This window comes from Sceloporus occidentalis, unplaced genomic scaffold (assembly GCF_023333645.1).
Source record: "Sceloporus occidentalis isolate IW3139 unplaced genomic scaffold, rSceOcc1.0.p SCAF_59, whole genome shotgun sequence".
NCBI classification, from domain to species: Eukaryota; Metazoa; Chordata; class Lepidosauria; order Squamata; family Phrynosomatidae; genus Sceloporus; species Sceloporus occidentalis.
The window spans coordinates 4845168-4862937 of NW_028317039.1; positions in this window are offsets into that span (position 1 = coordinate 4845168).

The window sequence follows — 17770 nt, forward strand, 5'->3', positions numbered from 1 at the left end:
AAAATAGTTTAGCTATTATGCTGAAAGGACACCAGTAGAATTCTGTTCCTTTTTTCATTCTCTTCTTCTTCTTCTTTTGTTGGATTTATCGGTGGGGGAGTGGATGTCTAACATGACTATCATGTCATAAGGTTGCCAGGCTTTTGGGATAAAGCCATTAATGTGTAAAATTGTCTTTCTCTCTTTTTTTTCAAATATGTAACAAAAACAATTCTTAATTGAAAAAAAAAATAGTTTAGCCATAAAGCACCCCTAAAAGATTATCAATAAGTAGTAGCTTTTTGAAGCTAGTTATACTTTAGTGAAGAGACATTTCAAAACATGTCAAATAACAGTTGTATTCCATTTACCTCTTGTGTACAAGGAAAATACAATTCATTTATTGTAGGTGCAAAGCAGGTAGTAATGTTGCATATAACTCAATGGATACATATCAACCTTTGATTAAACAGCGTTATCTCAGCAGTGACAAGACTCAATCTAGTTGGTAAAATGCTTTCTAATTATAGCAATGTCCATATATGGCATTATTTGAAAGCATAATTCCCCTAATTTTGTGAAAAATCATACTGCCTAACCATCTATGCAAGGTTTTTCAATCAAATTAGCTACATTGTCTTCAAATGGATGTCCCAATTAAACTGCACATAACAATCGCAAGCCCAAATGAGAGCTATCCTGGTAATGAGATATCAACCATTTTCATTTTCCAGCCCATCGGTATTTCAGATAAGAAAACTACCCATATTCTATATAAAGACATCAGAAAATGTTAATGAAACACAAATAAATACTTTGCTACTATTGTGTTATGATTCTGGTGAGTCCCAAAGCAACGCAGCAAGACTGGTTCCAGAACACATTGGCATATTACCTTATGGCATATGACATTTCATTTTAGCACAGTTACCATTGGGGACTCATTAGAAGATCATTACACCTAATACATGTTATTACAGTGCAGCTGCTGGAGCTTTAAAACAGTTTGTGCAATCTAGAGGTAAGGTGGTCTATTGACAGCATGGTTTCTTAATACGCTTATCTTTATTTAACCACTCTGCACGCTTATCACACCTCACAGGACAAGACAACAATATATTACTCATGGTTATCAAATGCACCATACTCATAGTATAATCAGGGACATTTGCTACAATTTTTATCAGCAGTTGTGCAATAATATTACTTGTTAGACATAATGCTTCTTTCAGTAAAGATTTCTGCCATTTCAAATATATTTGTTTTAGTTGAATTAAACATGAAAAAGGATTTTAGAAGGAGGCTCAAGTACAGAATTTTGTTCACATAACCACTGTGTTTCTCACAGTCCTATGAGTGTTCTAAACCTTTGTCGTTTATCACTTTGTGAGTACTGGTACTTCTCTGAATTCTGTGTGTATACTATATGAGATTTAGCAAGATTCGAACAGGTCTGTGTGGGTGGAACTTTCTGGCTCGTGCAATTCTACCTTGTGCCATGCTCAAAGCTACGTGTACAGAAGAAAACAGCTGGTAGACCTAGCCCCTGCCGACCTACTAAGTTATACTTTTACAGATTTAAGATGATTTATCTTAATATATATATATATGTATATGACCAAGGTTTTGCCCACTCTTTTGCTGTACCTTCAGCATCATATTACATGATTATTCAACATTTGTTTAGTTTAGCATTAGTTTTGTTTTAGTTTATCATTTTTATTGTACCCACTTTTCTTCTTTTTTGTCATTTTACCTTTTCACACAGACCTCCCATCTATTACATGGTACATGTGTAATCCCACAAAAATCTATTCTTTGACCCTTCCAATTTGCATATTAGCTACCATGCTGTCAACATGTGTGAAAACAGAATATTATATGCCCCAAAACATCAGAACTTGAAGATGTGATACCGGGAGAGATACAGTGTGCACAATAGATTATAAAATTAGAAATAATATTTGGAACAACTTTAATTAATACTTAATCTAGTTTATCTAGATATGGGACCGGAAAGCAGCCTCACATTTGGTCTAGGATTACCTAAATTACATCATAATGAAGGTTGCCTGTTTAGGAACAAAGTTAAATCTTCCTCTAAACGAATGCAGGAGATACTGACAAAAGCCATAGGATGTGTGGTTTGAAATTAAAAAAACTCAAATTGTGCAGGCTTGGCAAATTCACGAGTCCAATGAGGAGTGAAGCCCAACTCTCTCGCTACTCTGAGGCACAGAACACTCTATACCAACAGCCACATACATGCTAATACCATACAGTAACACATACACTCATGTATGCTAACAGCACCCACTCATACATGCTAACAGCATATGCGCACAGTGTTGACACTATACTTACATACACATTAACACCATAGACATATACACTCTATATACCTGACAGTAACACACACAAACTTACATTACACACATACGGTAACATACACCTTACATTTCCACATATGCTCTCCAACACTTTACACTTACATATACATGCATGCATATATATACACACACCATACACTTACACATACATACACACACTAACACCATTTACTTGCAGATAGATACATACATAAATACATGGCAGTATCTTAGCCTAGGCCACCTAGATCTAGAGTGGCACTTCAAAGGCTTTTTATGCCGCCCCTACTGTGAGGCTGCTCATAGCCAGAAGGAAAGCTGCAGTTAAGATAAGTGAGTTAGGGAAGGAGTAAGGGAGGGAGTATGCATTAATCACTGTATGACTGTATGTACGTTAGAGTGTATAAATATTTGTGTGTTAGCATGTATGTATGTGTGTAACTGTCACGGACTGGGTCCATGCTGATGACTGAAAGGACCCAGCGTGCCCAAAGATTGTGTGCAGGAGTCACAGTGCAGTAGTGGAGTTAGACAGGGCCTGGTTGCAGGGCGACCACACTCACCCAGGTGATGAGCACCTAGGGTTGTGCAGCCAAACACCAGCGCCCTGATATAGCAGCGGATGAAGTCCAGAATGAAACAAAGTGATATCCTGCAGGCACTCTGGAGCAGGCATGAAACATATCACTGGAATCACGTGCAGGATGCTGCAGGCTGGGAGTATGGAAGCTAAGCAAAGGATATAGCAGAAACATAACAAGCAAGGGACAGGGAGACCAGGCACGAAACATAACCAGACAATATATACATGTTACAGAGCACTACAGTGAACCAGACAAGGAATTAACATTACTACATGATACAGGGCACAACAAAGGACAGGGAACAAGGTAAGGAACACAGGGGAAGGAGTGAGGAGCCGGAATCCTCGGACGCTTCTCCTTTAAGCAAGGATAGGCCATATTGACTAGGACAAAGGGAGAGGAGAGAGGAACCAGAATCCTCAGATGATACAAGGAAGAAGGGCAAAGGTACATAAGAGACAAACAAACATGAATACAGGAACTAGCCTAGAACTATATGATAACAATTGGAGATTCCGTCACATCATATGGCCATAGTATGCTTAGCCCACCACTACGCCAAAGTACTCCAATGACGGTGGGTCCTAACGCTAATCCCTGCTGATAGTGGTGCGAAACAAACCAAACATGTAATCCAAACACATAGCACTGAGACATACCTTAGACTGCAGACTGAGACAAACAGAACACACAGGTGGGGCACAACGTATAAAGGAAACAAAGCTGAAGCAGAGCTGAAGCAGAAGCAAGGAATGGAAGATCAGAACAGAGCAAAAGGAAATCCAGGAATGGATCGAAGCAAAAATGGGAAACTGAAGCAAGAGCGAGATATGCAGCTCCGCAGCCTGGGTAGGACGTGACAGTATCAGCATAAATGTGTAAGTAAAATTGTGTTAAAATGGACAAGGTTGGCACTGTAAAGCTGTTTGGGGACAAACATGGCAGAGACATACTCTCTGGAGAGAAAGATGGCACTGGAAAGCTATTCAGGAACAAAGATGGCACTGGGAAGCTGTTTGAGGACAAAACTGTGCCATATGTGGCAGTGTTAAGTTGTTTGGTGAGAAAGATGTCAAACACTGTCACTGTGCAAGAGGATGGCAAATGTTAAGCTGTTTGAGCATGAAGAGGGCACTGTTAAACTGTTTGGGCACAAAGATGGCACTGTATGTATGGCACACATTGTGTGTAAACAGCAATTGCTTTGACACAAGTCATGCTCACATAATGGACTAATCTACCAATTTGAGCATATGTGATCTATCTAGTATGGTTGACAGGGATGACTGATCTTGGTGAAAATGGTTGAATTGAAATTTTTTATTTTAATTATTATTAATTAATAATAGATAAACATTTAAATGGTGCACAAAACAACAAAATATATAAGTAGGTACCCGGTATCCACGCTTAATATACAGAGAGGAAGAGGTGGAGTTCAAAGAGGAAAATGTGGAGCCTAAAGAACAGGGTGGGAATAAACATAAAAGGGTGGAGTTTACAGAGGAGGGGTGGACATGAAGGGGTGTCGCAAATTAAGATTAGGGGCCGATTGGTTTAGTCAGGCCTAGGGCAATAAAAAAAACAAAACAGATCATTGCATACATTCCACACACACCATACATTTACGCATACATATATCTACGCACACTATCCCTCCATTTTACTTAGTCTGCAGCTCTATCTGTGCAAGCTGTCATACTGCTACTGTGGGCTCATGTAACATTGATTACATAAGCACACTGGGTACTTTGGTTGATGGGTGTCTGGGTGCCATGCACTCACGGCATCCATCTTAAGGCGTCCCAGGCTCAGGGTTCCTAACTTGTTTTTAGGGTCTCACAAAATATGCTAAGATTCTCTCAAGCCAAACATGACACTCCACATGTCGCTAGACTATACTTTTTGCGAGATGCTACAATTCTGGAATAAAAGGAAGGAAAGAGATTTTGAACCATGTCTGTAATATTACTGTTAAAGAATATCAGTTATTTTACTATGTAACAGATTGGATATTCTGTAATTCCTTTTTGATTTTAGGATATATTATTACATGTTGTAAAACATAGTCTAGATACCCGTTATGATGTAATGATACATCTAATGTTTTTGGTACCAATAGGGGCGTTTCCCCACTAGTACATGGAAGAGAACGTTTGAAAACCTATGAATGCGGAATATTATCCTAGTGAAAATAAACCTATATAAAGAAGGCAGCTGATATTGCTAGAGCAAACATTACTGTTTTACCCAAATCTGCTGAAATTCAAGTCAGTGATATTTACATATACACTTCAGCTTTATCAGAATTAAGATTTTCTATTCTATAGTATCCTATTTGCTAATATTTCAATGCCTATGACTTTAAATATTCTTAATCTATATTCAATAATCAGTATTCTTTGTTTAGAGGTGGACTGTTGTTTCCAAATGGTAGCTGTAGATTTCCTAATCCAAAATGAAAAAAAAAGGTTCACATTTAATATAAATGTTGAATTAAGGTATACATAAGCTAAATAACCCAACATATATCGTCAGCTGTGAGAAAATAGGACTTTCTAATTATTTTGATGGCGCCCTATAGTTTATATGGTTGCTTAGTTATGCACAATATTTAAAATCATCTCCTGGCTACTGACATTTCATTGAAGACCTATAATATATGTTTCATTGTAAATCTAACCCCTGCAAACACCCCATTTCCCATCTGGCTCTAATTAGAGATGAACTCAATTCATTTCCCACCGTCCACCCCCACCTCTACACCCTCGAAGCTTTCAATATACTCAGCAAAATCCAAGTGCATCTTTCCTGCAGCTGATAAAACACAGCCCTGCATCATCATGGGACATTGTTACGCCTGGCACTAATTACTACATGTTGAAGGAGCACTGACAATACATATCACAAGTTTATGTGAAACACATAACTTAAGACAATAGGACATAGCACTAGATAACAGGTTGACATAATTTTGCAGGTGGTTGACCTTAAGATGTAACTCAAATGCTGTTCAGAGATATTTTCTTTGGACTGTCTCCAGTCTCCCTCCCCACTATAATCTGGGAAAAAGTTATTTTCAAATGTGACAAAACATATCCCAAGAGAGCCAGTGCGTGAGCATGAAACCTGAATAGCTACATGTGAAGAGAACGGATCATTTGAACACAGATGGATTTTTATTAATTTATTTAGTGTTTAAATGTCATATACTACTGACATTTAACTGTAAGTTACAGATTGCATGATTATAGAGGAAGATATGAAGAACATTTAAAAGGTCGCCCTCATAAAAGTCATCAGTGGGCACAGTTTAACTTAATGGGTCAAAAAAATTAAGCGTCATGTCTGAGTAATTAACTTACTAAAAGGATTCATTCAACCTCTGAAGCCTTATATCTATCTTGTTCAAAAATGTATTCTTAGTTAGATATGCTTAAATGTACCGTAAGATAACAAGCAAAATATTAGTCCCCTTCATTGCCATGAAAGTATTTCTAGCATTTTTTTTATTAGAGGTGCTGACACTTTATCCTCTCAGTACCTGGTTATGCCCTGCTTACAAAACCTTTTACAGTACTACATGTATTTTTAAGGGATGTAATGCAAATTTTCTATGCAACAGTTTGAAACTGGTAAGAAATAGGGCAGGGTTGGTAGTAGAATTAGACAAGGAAACCACTTGTTAGATGTGCCTATACACCACATCCAACCCTTGTTTTATTGCTTCTTTTTGGGTATATTGAGATGTAAAATATTTTTTTTATTTGTTTGGTAGGTTTACCCATAATTGTACCGACAACCAAGCTGCAACTAGCCAGAATGAGTTCTCTGTGCAGAAGATCCCTACCTGACGACCATCTCCTGTGCGGTCATGTTAAGCTTCTGGCTGTGCTGTTCTTGCTGCTGTGACATGCTTAAGGGGGTGCTCCTGTGAGCACCAGGGCAGATTTGCCGCTGCGTTCAATAACCCAGAACTGCTGTATTGAAGCACCCTAGTGTGGATTGATGATTTCTGGTGATTCTGTATCCTGAAGCTGTGTTTGACTCCTGGCCTGTTTGACTATTCACTGCCTAGCAATTTTTTGCCTTGCTGACCTGAACTGTGTATTTTACCTGGCTCTTGTGACTACCTGCTCTGTGTACAGACTTTCGTTAAATCTCACTACCGGCTTAGTGTACTGAACCTGGCATTGGATGACTACCTGCCTGCTTCTCTATACATCGCATGAAGCTTAGAATAGAACCATAACTTTCTTCCTACATACAGCTGTTCTGATGTTGCTAGACCTCATAAGCCAATAGCTTTAACCCATGTAGATAAATCTGGGAATGTGAAACTTATTGATCCTACTAACACAAACCTCAGTGGCAGTTCCCATGTGGCCGCATGTCATGCTGAAGGCCTTGACTCTACCCTAGCCCCCTTCTGCTTCTAGCCACCTCCCCAATGAAGGTTTCAAACATTGGGCACCTGGAATATTGGGGGATGGGGTATTTATTTCTACTGCTTTAATGTTGCTTCTCATATTGCATAATGTAGCATGTTCTATCTCACTGTTTTGCTGTGTGCTTTATTACATTTAAAGAAAATGTTGGTTTTAGACAATAAAAATAAGTAGGGGGTAACAGGCCTAGGGCAACACTAATGTATTATTACTGATAAATCTCTGTGTGGTATACATGCTGGTGATGCTTCCTCCATGTAAATGTATGCTGCCTTTGTGGCAGAAGCAGACATACCCTGACACCCGAAGAAATAGAGCAATCAAGTTGAGCTTAATATGGCTGTGTAACCTACTACAGTTCCTAAGTAAAAGTTTTTGTATTGCCAAAGAAATATTACCCTGTTTGAAAAAGAACATGCTGCAAATTTACTCCAAAAATAAGCTACAAAAAAGTGATGCTAAGTTTGGGGAATCTTGAAATTGTTTAATATATAATAATTTCAACCTTGCATATTAAGCAACTATAATTTTGCAAGTCAAAGCTAATGAAAGTGAACACCAGATATAAAAATAATTGGTTTGATATAGTTAATTTGTCCTTTAAGTTTCATTTTTTACCTATTAACATATAATTTGTTTGGTGATTATTATACAGGGCCTTTCAAAGGAAGTGTTTGATTGATACATGCAATTGCTTGAAACGCAATTACACATCTGTGTTTACTGAATCTCCTCTCTTACTTAGGGAACTGCAGGAGTATGTTGTACAAGCAGAAAGAGAAGCCAAAATCAATCATGTCATTTCAAAACAACACTAGAGGCTGCTCTGCTCTTATTGTTATGAGTGCACTAGCTCTGATTAATATGTCCTATTTTATAAAAGGCTTGGATCATTTCTGAAACAAAACTCTCTTGTCGTCTCTTTGAAGAGGTTTCTGATTAGTATGTAAAATTAGGTGCACACCAATTTTAGAATTATCCACATTATATTTACTTATAAAGATTTTTAGCTAGTCACTACAGAGAATGATGAGTAGCTAATTTGCTACAGGGAGCTACATTGTTATATAACAGCAGCTCCAAACCATATGTAGCCTCCGAGACTGCCACTGCTTCTTTGTAGGAGTCAGCACCCTCTAATAAAAATGCCACCCATGCTTTCATGGCAACTGCCCCCCCCGTGCCAATCCAAAATTCTTCAAATTGGGCTAGTCCAGTTTTAACCATCCACTTCCTGAGGTAGGAATGTGTAAAAGCGAGGCTGCTGGGAGCAGCTATAAAGAAGGTCATGTGTGGGCAGGGCAGGCCTTAGGGGTGTGCGACCTGTGCGGCCGCACAAGGCGCCATGGCAGCAGGGGCACCTACCCAGGACTTAAATTAGTCCAGTTTTAACCGCCCACTTGCTGAGGTAGGAATGTGTAAAAGCGAGGCTGCTGGAAGCAGTTATAAAGAAGGTCATGTGTGGGCAGGGCCGGCGTTAGGGGTGTGCGACTTAAATGAAAACATTGTTTTGTGTTTTAAACTTTATTTAACATCCTTCATATTAAATAAAGTAAAAAAAAAACCCAATGCTTTAATTTAAGTCCCGGGCAGGGGCGCCGAGCGGTTGCTCGTGAAGTTTTCAGCAACCGCTCGGCGCCCCTCACTCTCCGTGACTCCGTTGCGGTGCCAGCATTTCATGTTGAGCGCCGGAATATGACGTCATGACGCTCAACAGGAAATGCCGGCACCGCGGCAGAGCGGGAAGTAGGGAGAGGGAGTAGATAGTTAGAAGGGGTAGGAGGGGGATAGTGAAAAGGGGCAGGGGGGGGATAGTGAGAAGGGGCAGAGGGGGGGTACAGAGGAGTAGTCCGCACTTAAGGCCAGCTCTGTGAAGTGATGGAAGGCGTAAGTGAGGGAGGGAATATGAGAAGAGAGTTAATGAGTAGGAGTATTTGTAAGTGTGTGTTAGAGGGAGTGTGCGTTAGCATGAATAGGTGTGTGTTAGCGTGAGTGTGTGCATTTTGTGTAAATTTGTGTGTGTTAATATGTGTGTATGTTAGTTAGAGGGGGCAAGGTGCCAGTGGCGCCACTTGCCTTTACCTGCCCCTCATGCAAGAAGATGCTAGCCCTCTACTGATGATAGGCTACACAAGTTAGGCACTTTTAACAAAACATGTCTTGACAATGTTTTTGTGTCTATAAAGCCAGTTAGCTTACTCATTTTTGTCTGCAAGCATTGTCATATAGGTTTTTAAAAGTGTTGTCTGAGATCTCTTCTGTGCTGCCTCGTCAGTCTGTCCTGGTTAAGGAAGATGATGGTGGAATAAGATGCCAGTTAATTAAATGAATTAAAAACTGCCAGAAATCTAGTTACTGACTGAAATATGTATATAATACATTTTCACCATCAGATGGCAGTGCAGTTTACTGTCCCTCAGAGCCCAACTAAAGAATAATGCATATTAATTTACCCTCTGAGTACTTAAAAAATGAAAAATAAAATAAAGGACTCACCGAGCGCTCTGCAGATAGGGACCATCTATCATTAAAGTACATATGAAGACTGGAATGTTTCTTTTAAGCACTCAAAAGTATTCAAAATCCAAATGTCAATAAATAATACTTTGGATGTAGGGCAGTTGCAACCACTTTAGGGCTGTTGCACTTCAAAAGATTGCTTCTTTTCAGGAGGTCTATTATGTGTCTGTATTTTATTTACTGGTAGCCACCTAGGAAGAATCACCCCCTACTGCACACAGTAATCACAAAGGGTAAAAATAATTATCCATTAGACAGTTGTATGACTCGCCTTCATAAACCAACAAAAACCCTAATACCATTTAACTACTACTTACTAATATAAACATATTATTCAAATCTACAGTAAGTACAATATTCAGGTAATGTCATTTTTGAAGTTGGGAATTTACCGTTCCCCCAAAGTTCTCAAGAGATGTAATATACCATGTAATAAAAACTGTTCAAATTGCCAATTCCATGCACGGCAGGGACCTTTAACAGAATGTTGCTTCCTTTATACTAAAACAGACATTGTAACAAAGTTTCAAATTAATTTGAATTAAGGCTTCCTCAAGATGTAAAATTTAAATTAACCAAATCACCAGGGCTACTGTAGAAAGTTATATTTTTCTTGCAAGTGTGATTTATTCACTGGTCATGTTAATTAAAAAGGTGACCCGTTCGTTTCCAGAAAAGGATCCAATTATATGACCCCCAAATGAGATATATATATATATAGTTATATATTTAGATGATAGAAAGTAAATATACCGTATTGGCTTGGATATAGGCCGCCCCGTATATAGGCCGCACCCTAAAAGTTTTGTGCTTTTTTAAAGAAAAAGTTTTTTTCTTTAAAAAAGCACCAAAAAAACATGCTGCCACTCTGTCTCCCCCCCTGAGATATGCTGCCACTCCCCGAGATATGCTGCCACTGTCCTCCCCCCGAGATATGCTGCCACTGTCCTCCTCCCTCCCCGAGATATGCTGCCACTGTCCTCCTCCACCCCCGAGATATGCTGCCACTGTCCTCCTCCTCCTCCCCCCCCGAGATATGCTGCCACTCTGCGCCCCCCCCCGACTTACCAGAGCAGACTCCCGGGTGTCTTGTGGGGCCGGCGGGGGACATCTTGCGTAGATGTCCCCCGCTGGCGCGGCAAGACACCCGGGAGTCTGCTCTGGTAAGTCTTGGGGGCAGAGGTAAAACGCATCGTGCGGACGGTCACTGGCTGCGGCGATGCGGGTAAACAACCTCCGCAGCCGGTGACCGTCCGCACGATGCGCTTAGACAACCTCTCGTGCCAGCACCCCCCCGTGGAAAGTGCTGGCAGGGGAGGCTGTCTGAGCGTATCGGAGAGTAGGATGCAGGTCCCCTGCACCGCTGCGGGGGATCTGTATCCTAACCCCGCTGCCTGCACTTAAAGTGGGGGGGAAAAGTGCGGCCTATATTCGAGCCAATACGGTATATTTGCTTAAAGTTTTACTACCAGCACAAACAAATATTGTTTATTTTCCCACAATTCATTTGTGTGCCTTTGAATGCATAGAAAAATATAAAAACAGGAAGTAAGTGGTTTTAGCACTTTTAAGTAAATTCTGTTCATAAACAACCAATCATAAAACCTTGTATTATGGTAAATACAGTGAAAGGCTACAATGCAAAGGTCGACGGAAGTTATCTATAGAAACATAGAAGAAATTTATTACGTTTCATTAATTCATTAAATTTGTTGCTTGTATTATATATGGAACCCTAAGCATTTTCAGTAGTGTCCTTAAGGAGAGTTGATATTAAAGTGTGTATTGTTGATGACAAGTTTTTTCATCAGTAGAGTTTCCAGTATGAATGGAATATGTACATTTGTTTATGATATGCATATGTGATGCAAAATCTGGGAGAAGTGATTTTTTAAAGTAAATATCTTCTCTTCTCAGCCATTATCACTTCTCACTTCCTTGGATTTCACCCATGGTGTACCTACTCTCTGAAATAAACTACCCTTTTCTGTCAGGCTCTCCCCCACTTATTCCCGCTTTCCCCGTTTACCTTTTCAAAGGTTTATTGCTCCTTAAAACCTGGACCTTTTTTTGCTTTTTATCATATGCTTGTTGAATCATTTCCATTTATAAATTTTCATGTACCACCACAATTTATATATTTTACTGAGTACAGAGACAGGCTTTCTTTTTGTGTGTATAGTCAAATAGCGCATGCATCACATTGGTGGTGTACACTTCTAATTGTAAATGATCTTGGATGTTAAAAAAAAAGTCAAATATGTTTAAAATACATACATATTTATATTGGAAATTGAACATTCCATAAGAATCCATCCTATAAACAAAGCCATACCATAAAAGTGTGGGGTATGATTTACAGTTCTATTTGTTTAAATGGAGAATAGTTTAAAAAAAGGAGAAAATTGTATTTATCATAATAATGTTATTTGTTGAAAATAAAGCCTCTTTATATGGTGATACATGGTCTTTCAATGCCTCGGGTTGAAAATCATGATTTCAGTTACGAGCCGGTTTTTGCAGCAGGCAGAACTGTATTGTTAGAATGCAGCGAGACATGAACTAGGCTATGTGCTACAGTATTTACTGCTTTGGAACTAATCCAGGCACTTTAAATGAATCATTGTTTTTTATTGCAAAGGTTTTATATACCCAATTGTGAGTGTTAACTGATCCATCACAAGGCATCAAGTGAACCCAATATAATCTTGCTCTTTTGAGATGTGCAAGTTCAAAATACCTCATCTGCATACAGTAAAAAATGAATAACCATTAATTGTATATTCTGTCGAGCAGCTGTGCAAAATGGGGATTATTTTTCCTAGATAGGGGAGATATGAATGATATTGGTCCATCTGTAAGCTGTCTAATAAATACACAGGCTACTGCATAAAATCTTGTACACCAAATTGTAATGAATAATTGGACAAGCCCTCTAAAAATAATTGTCATACTTCATTGCTAGAAATATAAAAAATAAAAGACTAATTAAAAAAATCAAATATGTATTTTACTTATGTGTTTAAGTGGTTGTAAATGGTTCCGGTAAATAAATAACAAAAGAGAAAATGGAACTCAAGGAACTCACTCAAGAAAAGGCAAAACCCAATAGCTCAGCTTGTAGTAAGCTTCCTCATGAAAACATGCCAAACATTTCTGTGCTCATATGAGACACTACAGATGAAACATCTCCATTAACGTATCAGACAGAAGCCCCCATGAAAGCAGCTCAACCCAAACACAAGCCAAATGAAGCTTGCATGAGAAACCTACAATGCCATTGTTTTCAAAGTCAAGGATGCTCCAATATCCAGTGGCCTCTGTCCCAGTCTTTTTCTGTGGTGGAAATGATTAATACATTTTCGATCTACAACATCTTGATAGTTGGTATTTACCCAATATTCAGATTTTTATAATAGCACTAGTGAGCATCAAAAAATCTTGGCAAGTCAACATAGGACAAGCTTTCAGCAAAGCCCAATCTGTTGGTGCTATATAAAATCCCTACTGATATAATTGCATACCTGTTGCCAATGGTTAGCCTTCCTAAATTCCTAAATTATCTCCACTGACCCACCGCTAACTAAAGAGCATACGCATCACGAGAAAGAGGCACTATGGAGGCCAAAGCTAATTGTAAATGAGATCTGAAATCATCCCAACCAACCCACTGAGTAAATGGCACACCAAAGAGTCTGATCTCCAGATAGAGCAATATGCCCCAGTAATGCGGAACAGGGGCTGCTACTGCAGATCTTCAGCTGTAGTCACCTAGGCCACAGGTGGCTGGGGACCTTTTGGGTTGGTGGTTTGTAGTTTGTGGGGGCATAGGTCTTTGGTCCAAACATATTCCAAAGCCCTGCTACTGCCTTTTCTTCAAAAGCCATTATCTCCAGGTTTTTTCTTCCATTAATAAAATTATTAATTAGCTAAATGGCTGTATGCTTTGATTATACATGGAGACAATGCACACTTTAATAGGACAATAAATTTATAGAGTTCCCTTAAATTATTGTTTTGCTAGCCTGATCATACCTTATATATTGTATTGCTTTTCCACTTGAATTTATATCTTAATGATAATGAATATACACTGTAAAATGTATTCATAAACTGTCACGCACAGCATATGGTAGAACCTGTAATCAGGTAGAACAGTGTGCGCAAGTCCAATAGACAGATCACCAGAGTCCAGTACAGAATAGCCGATGAGCAAGCCAAGGTCAGGAAGCCAGAAGTCAGGATCGTTGCAGGGTAAGCCGAGGTCAGGGAGCCAGAAGTCAGAATCGTCGTGAGGGAAGCCAGAGTCAAACGCCAGGAAATCGGTAACAGGAACAAGCCTAGTCGGTAACGGGAAATCAAACAGGACCGCGTACTGAGTAGACACTATGCAAGATAGGTACAACCATCAGAAGGCAAAGCTGGAAGGTTTCTGAGGCTCTTAAATAGGAAGAGGAAGTGCAGGCATCAATTAGCGTTTTCCCGCCAAAATTTCAAAATGCCGTCACGTCACTTCCGGTCCGCGGCCATCTTGGGATTGGTGAGATCTCAAATTCCTAAAAGGACCGGTAGTACCGGCTGGCGCCACTAGGTGGCGTGCAGAAGAACGTGTACACGCGGCAGGTCCGGACCAGGTTCCAGTAGGCGGCGGCTGCCGTGTGGAGTTGCGGGGTCTTCCCCGTCCTTGCGGCGGCAGAAGCTGTCTCGCTGAGGAGGGGGGTCTTCCTCTCCTCTGCGGCGGTTGAAGCTGCTGTGGCAGGGCGGGGGGTCTCCCCCTTCTCCGCGGCGGCTGCGGCTGTTGCGGCAAGGCGGGGGGTCTCCCCCTTCTCCGCGGCGGTAGAGGCTGCTGCGGTAAGGCGGGGGGTCTCCCCCTCCTCCGTGGCGGCTGATGCTGCTGTGGAGAAGCTGGCGGTCTCCCCCTTCTCCGTGGCGGCTGAGGATCCGCGGACCCGGAGGAACCGGCAGCCAGGTACGTTACATAAACAGACCATATTTCATATTATTCTCTGTTTTCTAACAAAGCTTCTGGTTTGAAAACAAAATTAAATAAACTTGCCCCATATTCTAAGATAGGACCAATGGAGACAACTTTAACATATAATAAAATTATTTATTCCTGTCATTTTCAAAACATTATTTGAGCTATTGAGAAATTGTAATTTTACTGAGAGGATGGTAAGTGGCACAGACTCCTAGCACAAGTGGTAAAGGCTAATACATTTAAAAATGCATGGGACATATGGCCATAAGGAATCTGACATAGGACCAAGGTCTGATTAAGGTCTTTACAAGTTTTTACAAGAAGGTATTTACAATAAAAATAGGCAGACTAGATGGGCTAAATGGTCAAATTTATTCTTCGGGTCGAATTCTATTCTTATATACTTGGTTATTCTTTTTACAATGTTGTTAAATTCACAGCAAAAGGTGAATTTTTGCTTGTCGTGGTCCCAAAAGTAAGGGATTAGTCAGCACTGAGAGAACCCAGCAAGATCATGATTTTCACTTTTACATTTTATTGAAACAGAACATGTAGGCTATTTTAGATGTGTGAATTAAAGAAATACATAAATGTATGCTGTGTTTTCTTGTGACAGTCATCTTTCAAAACTTAACATGTAGGTAACCTGACATTTAATTACCTAACGATTTGGGGGCAGGCATTATTTTTTTATTTCAAAAGTGCCAATTTATTCTATGTGCCTAGTGTAATGGACGTACATTTGAGCTTCCGTAATTTAAGTAAAAGAAAATTATTATGAGCCAATGAATTCATTTTCAAGCACAGCTTGAAATATGAAAAACAAGCAGACTATTTAGCATATCATTGTAAGTTGAAAAGAAATCTTGATGGGTAGAAGTCAGCAAGATAGCTCAACTGTGAAGCCATTGCAAAGAGAACCTAAGAGATAAGTGACATTTAGTGACATTAATTAACTGCCTAAATTAAACTTGATATTTTAATCATGATTTGTTTATCCACAGCTCAGAGAAAAACATGAGTGTATTAAACTAACTCACAAGTTGGTAACTATACCAATAACACAAGTGAAATGTGAGTGATGTTCTTTATGCTTGATGAAGCTGAAGTTAATTAAGTTGGAGTGAAAGGGGAAAACCAGGTATAAATATGATCAGAACTTTGTGTATTTTTTATTTCATTTTTGGGGGACAACAGATGGTTTCACTTTCACTTTCATTCACACAATTTATTCACACAATCATTCACACAAATCATTTACACATATTCATTCATGCATTCTCACAAATCGTTCAAGCAACACATTAATTCATTCCACATATTAATTAATTCTCTTATTCATTCACACAATTCATCCACACATTAATTCATTCATTATCTCACTCGTTCTCACTCTTTATTTCAATATTATTACTACACCCCTTTCTCACTAGCTACCCCTCCCCTCTTTTCTCACTATCTACCCCCCTTTTCTCATGATCTCCCCCGTTCTCCCTTCTCACTATCTACCCCCTCTCCCCCCTACTCACTACCCCCCCTTACTATCTACCCCCCCTTTGTAGTTAACTTACCCTGCTGAAGTCTTATGGTGGGAGGGTGAGGCCATGGTGCGCGTGGCTTTACTGCTGAGTGCCGGGATATGACGTGATATTCAGGGGCTCAGCATAAATCACCGGCACCAGGACAGAGGCCTCGCAGAGGAGACTGAGGGGCACCGAGCGGTTGCTGAAAACTTATTCATGAGTGACTGCTTGGCGCCACTCTCTCTTCTCTGCTTACTGCCGCTTGAGTGCCATGCACCCACCTCTGGGCGACCCTGGCCTTGGCAATGGGACGGCCGTCTGGATACCCTGCTGCCATGGCGCCCTGTGCAGCCGCACAGCTCGCACACCCCAAAGCCCGGCCCTGGTTAAATATCTGGAAGTAAAGCATTTGAATGATCAGAAACAGCACAGATTTTTTACAGGGAGATCCTGTCAAACTAACTTGCTGTTGATATACCCTATCTAGAGTTCAGTAAGGCATTTAACACTGTCTCCCATAGAAGACAAATAAATTGCAGTCTTTGGTTGTCAAAATAGATGAATTAATAAGGCAATGATTGAGTGACAGGAGACAGAAAGGTGTGGTTAATTGTGTATATTCAGAGAAAGGACTTGGTACCTCAGGGATCAGTATTGGGACCAGTACTTTTAAATATTTTTTATTAGTGATATTACAAAAGGTCTTAATGGTAAGGTATGTCTTTTTGCAGTTGATACAAAGGTCTGCAACAAGGTAGACCTTTGTATCAGGAGAAAGGTCACAAGTGTGGCAGCTGCCGTATAATGCTGATAAACATAAAGTAGTGCGCTTGGGAAATAAAAATCCCAAGCCAGAATATAGCATTGGGGATCTTGTCAGTGACAACAGAAGAGAGGGACTGATGAGTAATTATTTCTAAGGTAAGTAGACAATGCAATAAAGCATTGGAAAAAGCTAGCAGGGTGCTGGGTTATATAGAAGGAGGCATTAGTAGCAGGAACAAGGAGGTAGTTCTGCCACTGTACAGATCTCTAGTCAGGCCTCACCAAGAGTTTTGTGTATTGGAGACCCCATCTACAGAAGAATATTGACACATTGGAGAGCTAGGAGGTCTACAAAAATGGTAAGTGGTTTGCAGGATAGAAGTTATCAGGAAAGATTAAGGGATCTTAATATGTTTTGCTTGGAGGAAAGAAAAGAATTTCCCCCACTGTCAACAGACACTGGAAAGGCATTTGACAGGGTAAATTGGAGGTATACGTAGGCAGTCTTGTAACAAGAGGGCTTTAGAGATAGCATTCATACCGGTGTCCAATCACTTTATTCCACCTCTTAAGCATGGATCAGGATTAATGGAGCCCCCTC